The sequence below is a fragment of the Dasypus novemcinctus genome, chromosome 24, assembly GCF_030445035.2.
Source record: "Dasypus novemcinctus isolate mDasNov1 chromosome 24, mDasNov1.1.hap2, whole genome shotgun sequence".
In the NCBI taxonomy this organism is placed as follows: domain Eukaryota; kingdom Metazoa; phylum Chordata; class Mammalia; order Cingulata; family Dasypodidae; genus Dasypus; species Dasypus novemcinctus.
This window is the reverse complement of record NC_080696.1, coordinates 48,904,605-48,913,343: the sequence shown is the minus strand read 5'-3', so window position 1 is coordinate 48,913,343 and position 8,739 is coordinate 48,904,605.

Sequence of the window (8,739 nt, the reverse complement as noted above, 5' to 3'; positions counted from 1 at the left end):
CAGCAGCCGGTTTTAGCCTGTGGACCCCGCTGGCTACTGGACATGCAGCCCCAGGCACTGCTGCCCACAGCTTTCTCTTTGGGACCTATCCAGCTACCCCACCAGGAGACTGCCCAGCCTCACCCCTCTCCAGCTCTCACTGGCTCTCCTGCTGATTGGCTCTCTCTTACAGGAATGTGGATTAGTATGAGGTTGAAGGGGTGGGGTGGGGTAGAAGGATGGAGAAGAAAGGTTCATTGGTCAAAGGCATCAGAGCCCTTGGAATGTGAAAGTCTTAGTTTTTGTGTGCCAGGCCCCGTGCTAAGTACATTCATCTATTTTCTCTAATACAGAAGGACAAAGGGCGGAGGCTTTACAACCAAATACATCCGGGTCCGATTCAGGGTTTGGCTACTTCCTGGCTATACGGCACTTTGCTTTTTTGACCTACGTCTTCCTCCTTTATAAAATGATTATTATTGTAAGTGTCATGTAGGATTGTTAAAAAGATTAAAGGGAAAAGCATAAGCCAGAAGTTGCATAGCTTACCAGAGCACATATATTCTTAGCCTACAGAGAACATTTTTAAAAATTCAAATTAGTTGCCAAGATTTTAAAAGTGGGGAATTTCACATAAAAATAAATTCCTAATTTCTCTCAGAAAAAGTAAAAGATCTAGCAATATCAGCCTGCTATCTTGCATAGCAACCATCAACCAGAACAGTGGGCCTCAAACTTGAGCATGCCTCTGAACTACTTGGAGGGCTTGTTAAAACAGTAGTTTCTGGGGTAAAACCAAAGAATTTGCCTTCCTAACAAGTTCCCGGTGCTGCTGATGCTGCTGGTCTAGTTGAAAATCACCAACTAGAGCTAAGTAGTTTCCCTTTTAAAAGAGGAAAACAGTCTCTCCAGTTTCCCCCACAATCCCCACCATTCCTTATTGTCTCACATGCCCCCTCCCCCAGCTACTTGCCTGTTCCCAGAGGGCATTTAACCTTTTTACCTCTGGTTTGGGCACATAGTACATGCTCAGTAAAGGGTGTTGTTTGTTTAACAATCTTATGAATTAGGTATTAATATTACCACTTTACAGATAAAGAAACTGAGATTCATCTAAGGCAAAGTGACTTTCTAGAAGAAGCTCAGCTAGTAAATCAGAAGGAAGACACTTCTGAAACCTTTTACTCATGATGGTTACAGTTATTTCAATGTTACACACATGTAAACACACACAGACACATATCTAGCTGAGGCTAGCTTATGATGCATACAAACATTTGGACATGAATTCATAAGTGTAAAATCATGTTTATCGAGGAAGAAAAGGAAGGTAGGATGTAGAAAAGGAAAGAGAAGGGAAGGTGTGTTAGTCAACCAAAGAGGGGATGATGCAAAGCACCAGAAATCTGTTGGCTTTAAAAAGGTATTTATTTGGGGTAAAAGTTTACAGTTACAAGGCCCTAAAGAGTCCAACTCAAGGCTGCTTTGTCACCAAAGTCAGTTGTCACGTATTGAAGCAAGATGGCAGGTGATCTCAGCCTGGTCTCTCCCTCCTTCCTCCTCTTAGGCCTCCATGAGCCCAGCTTCTTTTGATCTCAGCTGTAGGCTGGCATGGGCTCGTCTCTCAGGGCTTCCTGTTTCAGTCTGGCAGAGGGCTCCTTTCTTTCCAGGCTTTCTCAGCTGCTCAGCTGCTCAGCTGCAACTTATTAGGCGAATGGCTCATCTCTCCCCGGGCTCCAGGATCAAAACTGACAAAGTTCTCTTTTCTTCATCTGGTGTCTTCTTGAGTGAGTGCCCATTTATATCAGCCCACCAAGGGGGTGGGGACTTAACCTGAGTCGCCTTACTGACATGGTCAAATCAAAGGCTCTAAATTGATTTAATCAAGTAAACTTAAAACCTTTGAATTTAATACAATCAAAGGGTATCCTACCCAGAGGAACAGACCAGTTAACAAACCTAATCCTTCTCTTTTGGGGGGTTCATAAATAATCTCAAACTGCCACAGAAGGAAAGCAAAGCAAAGGAGAGGAGAGAAAAGGAAAGGAAAGCAAAGGAAAAATGGAAGGACTCAGAATGGGAGGTGATAGTAGTCAGCTGCAGATGTGCCCACTCTAAGATGACTGTAAACACTGAAGACTTGAGAAATTCCCAGGAACAAACAAGGTGTCTTTGACCATACAATGGAGCCTTGTTCCTCTGAATAATCGGACCCAGTCAAACTTCTTCACTCCACAGAAATTTCTCTCTCTAGGTAAATTCCCTATTTTGTTGCTTTCTCACTTAGCCTCCGTTGTCCTTTTTCTGATAACAATACCCTGATTTTACTTTGGGGAAATGACTATTCAAGCCAATTTCTGCCCCTTGTTCCTGCTCTGAGCCTACAGCATTCAGCACCTTTTCCATTCTTCATCTCTCTCTTTCACCCTCCATTGCTGGCTTTGCTTATTGCTCGGGATAGGGCATTTCCACCTGGGTGTCTCATCTTCTCCAACTCAACACCTTCATCAGAAGACTGGCAAAAGCTCCTGAGTCATCTTTGAGGGCAAGAGGTTCACAATCTCAGCATCACTCGTGCCTCTTTTCTTCCCTGTCCAGTGTCACTAAGTCCATTTTTCCATCCGAACATCTTTCACATCCATCCTCTCCTCTTCCTTTCGTTGCCTCCTCTGCCAGGCAGGCTCTTAGTACCTCAAGCCTGGATGACCACATGCACCCCCATTTCCTCCTCCACTCCCTCCTATCACATATCTTCCCTTGGATGTTGTGGTGGATTGAATTGTGTACCCCAGTTTGGATATGTTCTTAGTCTGCATTCTGGTGGGTGTGGACCCATTGTAAATAAGGTCTCAAGACATTCCTTCAGTTAAGGCGTGGCCCCACTGAATCAGGTTGGGCTTTAACCCCGCGTACTAAAGTCTTTTATAGCAGAGTGAAAGTTAGACAGAGAAAGAAGCCACAGGGAGTAGCCAGAAGCTGCAAGTCACAGAAACCCAGAGGAGAAAGGAAAAGATGCCACCATGTGTGTTGTCATGTGATGGAAAGGCCACAGAACCCCAAAGATTGCCAGCCAGCCAGAAGATACTGACCCTGGGTGAAAGCAAGCCTTCTTGCCACTTAAACCATGAGCCAATAAATTCCTGTTGTTAAGCTAACCCATTGTATAGTATTTGTTTTAGTAACTAGGAAACTAAAACAGATGTCTAACACTTATCCCATATATAACATTTCCAAAACCAAATTCTTGAGCGCTACCACCTCCTTAACCTGCTTCTCCCATGGTATGCCCCACCTCAGTAAATGACATCGCTACTCTCCCAGGTTCTCAGGTCAAAGCCTTATAGTCATACACAACTCCTCTTTGTTCATAACTCACAGCAATCTATCAGCAAACCCCATTGGCTCTGCATTCAAATATATAAATACATAAAAATTTCACTCATCACCACCTCTACTGTTTGCACATGGTCTAAGTACTAACATCTTGCCCCCTTCCAGCCCATCCATCCATTCTCCACATGCACCCAGAGGGATCCTTTTAAAATTTAAGTCAGCCCATAGCACTGCTCTGCCCACAGACTCCAGGGCTTCCCATCTCATTCACAGAAAAAAGCCAGAGCCATACAATGGACTGCAAGGTCCCATCCCAACTGACGTGGCCCTGCCATGCCCTCTTGACATTACCTGCTGCCACTTTCCCTCTCCAAAATTGCACTCACCAAACTGGCCTCAGGGCTCTTTCCAGAACCCACCAAACACACTCCTGCCTCAGTGCTTATGTACGTGCTATTTCCTGAAATGCCTCTCTCCACCCCCCTATCCACCCCAAAAAAAGATGCCATGGCTTACTGCTTCAATACTTCTCCTTGAGGCCTTTTCTGACAGCTCTATTTAAAATTACAATCTCCCTGACCTCTGCACAACCATAGGTCATTTTCCTCCTTATTAATTAGTAATTAATTTATCACCATCCGATGTAACACGTATTTACTTGTTTCTTTGACTCCAATAATCCCACTCTAGAATAAAAGGTCCATGAGGGCAGAGAGTTTTTCATTGTTTTGTTCGTGGCTTTATCCCAGTTCTGAGAAAAGAGCATGGAGTAGGCACTCAATGACTCCAATGAGTGGATAAACGATCTCTCATGGAGACTATTGCAATGGGGTCCTGCCTGCTCTCCCTGCTCCCCCTCCTGTGCCCCAGAGCCTGTCTCTTCTTCACACAGCTGCTACAGGCTGCTGTCAGATCATGTCACTTCTCAAATCCTCCAATGGGAGAAACAGATGTGGTTCACACAATTGAGCTCCCACCTTCCACATGGGAGGTCCATGGCTTGATTCCTGACGCCTCCTAAAGATGACAGCGAGCTGGCGTGATGGACAGTCACAGCAAGCCAACAGAACAAGATGACACGACACAACAGGAGATTCAAGAAGAAAAACACGATGAGAGACACAACAAAGCAGGGAGCAGAGGTTCCCAGTGCCTCCTAGAGAAGACAGGCAGGACAGCGAGCAGACACCACAGGGCAGGCGTGGCAAGCTGACGTAACAAGATGACGCAACAAGAGACACAAGAGGAAGAACATAGTGAAAGACAAAACCGAGGAGGGAACGGAGGGCTTAAAAGCGGTTAGGCACCTCCCTCTCACATCAGAGGTCCCAGGTTCAGTTCCCAGTGCCTCCTAAAGAAACAAAGGTAGGCAAACAGACACAGCAAGTACAAACAGCAAGGGGGTGGGGAGAATAAATAAACCTTAAAAGAAAATTCTTCAATGGTTCTTCATCATGTGTAAAATAAAATTCTAAGTCCTAACCTTGGCCTACAAAACCCCACCTAACTTGGCCCCTGGAGACCCCTGGTTCTACAGTCCTTCATCCTCTCCCCACACTCACCCCCTCTGGCCTGGGTCTCTGCATCCACGCTCTTCCTCGACACTCCAAGCCCCGGCCAGTCCCAAGGCCTCTGCACTTGCTGTCTCCTCTGCCTGCAATTCTCTTCCACCAGAGAGTCCTTAGACTCACCTCCCACTCTGTTCAGGCCTCCACTTAAATGTCACTTCCTCCAAGAGGACTTCTGTATATCCAATAGCAGCAGTTCCTACCCCTCTGCTTCATGTCCCTGAAAAGCCCTTACCAGCCACCAGCTCCAGATTACACACTGGTCTATGTAATTGGGTTTATTGGTCTGTTAACTCTCTCTCCCTTCTAGAACCCCAGCTCTGTTGTTTGGTTCCCTGATTTATCCCCAGGGTCTAACAGTTCCTGTCACATCCTGATTGAAAGAGCTCAACAAATATTTGTTGAATGGAAGAATGAACTTGTTTTAACAGTAACTGCCGTTTTACCAAGTTCCGCCTCTAACTTGCTACTTTACAGATTCTAATCCTCAGACAACTCTTCCCTGTGGCTCTTATTATCTGCTTTATGAAGGCAAGGGATCCAGATTCAGAGAGATTGTATCACTTGCTCAAACTGTGAAGCCTGAAAGTGGCAGAGATGGGATGTAAACCTAGCGCTGTCTATATGCTTTTCCAAAGACCTCATGCTGATTTCAGCACCAAGCTAAGTGATCTTCCTAAAACACTGATCTCTCCGTATTAGTCCCTGATTGTAAGCTCTAAACTTTGCTGGCTCTCCACTGCCTGCAGAATAAACACGGAGCCCCTCCGCCTGCCTTTCTTACTGATGCCAACATGTATCTCCAGCCAATCCTTCCCTCTGTGCTGCTTGAACCTCCCTGAGGGACCACTGTCCCATCCAACACCCATGTATTAAGCTCACCTCAGAATCTTCCTCTCCGATGATGCCCTGTGCTTACAGTCAACTTCCCCCAGGATGTGTAAGGAAAGTCCATTTTAGAGAAGAATTTATGCAACATGTAGCTTTCACACTCTATTTTCTATTACCTAACTCTGAGAGGTAAGGAAAAAAGGTGTGAAACAAGCTTCATCCTACATACCTGGAATTTTCTTTTGCCAAAGATTTTTCTTCCCGTTTCACTTATTCACGGAACATACTCATTGTGTTCTATGACATATCTGACACTGTTGAGAATGCTGGGGCTATAGTGTTTAGGTTGAATTTTCTAAAGCTAGCCACAACAATATCTCCCATCCCACAAGCTCTGCTACAATATGACATCCACTCCCCCATCAGTAGATACAATTCCTCTTTCCACTCACTTGCATCTGGGCAGGCCTTCTGGAGTGCTTTGACCAATCAAATATGGTGGAAGTTGCATTGTGCCAGTTCTGGGAGTAGCCCTCACTAGCCTGCCAGCTTCCACCTCCTGTCTCTTGGGATACTTGCTCTTGGGACAGTCCTCCCCAGAACCCAGCCACCACGCTGTGAGATGCCCAAGCCACATGGAAAGGTTACATCTGGGTGCTCCAGTTGACAACCCTAGCCATGCTCCCAGCCAACAGCTAGTATCAAATGCCAGCCTTGTGAGTGGGGCACCTTGGACATCCAGCCCAATCAAGCCTTCAGGTGACTGCAGCCCCAGCTACCTGGCATCTGACTGCAACCTCATGAAAGAACCCAAGCTAGAACTGCCCAGCTGATCCAAGTCAACCACAGGACTGTGAGATAATAAAAATTTGTTTTAAACTATAAGTTTTGGGGTGGTTCATTATCCAGCAATATATAACCCAAACAATGGTAAATCAGCTGAATAAGATATCTCATGGGTATACTTTCTATTGAGGGTGAGAATTAGTAAATAAATGAGTAAATAGAAAATATCATTGCAGATATGGACAGTTGCTATAAAGAAAAAAAGGAAGGTCATGTATCGTAGGTCAGGGATAGAAGATGAGGGGAGGCTTTCCAAGGAGGTGGGATATTGGAACTGAGCTCTGAATAATGTGCAGAATCATCTGGGGACTGAGTATTCCAGGAAAAAGTCAGTATAAGTCCAAAGGTCCTAAGACAGGAAGAAGATTGATGAATGCCAAGAACAGTTAAGAAAGCCAGCGTCATTGGAGCAGAGTAAATGTCACAGGAGATGAAATCAAAGAACCAGAGAGGGACTAGACTATGTAGGGCCCTGAAGGCTGTACAAGCAATATGGGATGTTTATAATTACAAAGGGAAGTCATGGGCTGGTCGAAGCTGAGAGGCTGAAGGATGAAATAATCTGATTTAAAATTTTTGAAAACCACTTTTTTTTGCTCTCTGAAGAATGGACATTGTATGGGGCAACTATGAATACTGGAGTAGTTAGGGGGTTTTGCAGTCATCTGAGCAAAAGGTAAATATTTCATATATTGAGCAAAGGACTGCTGATGTTTGAACTTTAGAAGGTAGCATGCTTTGACTAAGAAAGTATCAGCATGAACTTGGTCCAGGTCAGTCCCTCATATCTGAAAGAGAGGTCTGAAAGATAAAGTCACAGAGAGGTTACTGATTCATCTGATGCCTGAGCAAGATGCTCAACCTTATTTGGCTGACCCTTCCTGAGATGGAAAAAGTAAGGATCCACACAACTGTCTTATACCAGGAGGATCCAAAAATACGATGCCCATGAAAGTCATATCCACCTCAAAGGGAAAGATGTTGGGGACCCCTGAGATTCTCCCAACCTGAGACCAAGAGTGATTTGGCAGTTTTTAAATGTGGCTGTGCAAATTTTTTGACATTCCTCTCCAGAAGTGGGGTCCATGTTCCCTCCCCTTGAATCAGGTTTGTGATTGCTTCAGTCAATAAAGTTTAGTAAAAGTAATGCTATGTGATTTCCAAGGCCAGGTCATAAAAGGTCATGCAGTTTCTGTCCTTTTCTCCAGAACACTAGTTCTTGGAGCCCTGCTCTGCCATGAAAGATGCCTGACTATGATGAGGCTGCCATGTTAAAAGGAACCTCAAAGCACATGGAGAGCTCATGGGCAGGTGCTCTGACTAGCAGAACCCACTCCTTTAGTAATACCTTCCCAAGTCCAAGGCATGTGTGAAGAAGCTACCAGATGATTCCAGCCCGAGACATTCAAGTTCCACCCACACCACCATCGAGGCCCAAGACAGAGACAAGCCATTCCCACTGTGTCTTGTCTAGAATATTGGCCCACAGAATTCATAAGCATAATAAAAATGATTACTGTTTCAACCAATTTTTGGAGTGGTTTGTTATACAGCAATAGGTAACTGGAACAGGTGGAAAATGATGGCAGGGATATTTATAAGCCTGTTGAAGCCATGGATGGACTATAGAATTAGAATAGGCTGCCTGTAAATGACTAAGGTTAACCCACAGAAATCATGCTGCAACAGAAATGAACAAGAAACACCCAGAAAGCAGTTTCATTATTAGCCAAATTGCCCCTCTCCATACCCCACAAGGATAGTTAAGAGCCTGAAATTTGGAGTTAAGAAGACCTGGTTTGAGTCCCAACTCTACCAATACTAGCTCTGTGACCCTGGGAAAGTTATTTAACCTCTCTGAGTTTCATTTTCCTCATTTATAACATGAAGATGATACTTCTAACCTTATCATGTCAACATAGATTAGGAGAATTTTTTGCAAAGTAATCAGGAAAGCACCTGGCAGGAAGTGGATGTGGCTCAAGTGATGGAGCTCCCGCCTACCACATGGGAAGGCCCAGGTTTGGTTCCTGGTACCTCCTCGAGAAGACGAGCAAGACAGCAAGCCGGCACAATGGGCAAGCGCGGCAAGCTGATGCAACAAGATGACACAACAAAGAGACACAAAGAGGAAAGACAATAAGAGACACAACAAAGCAGGGAGCTGAGGTGGCTCAAGTGA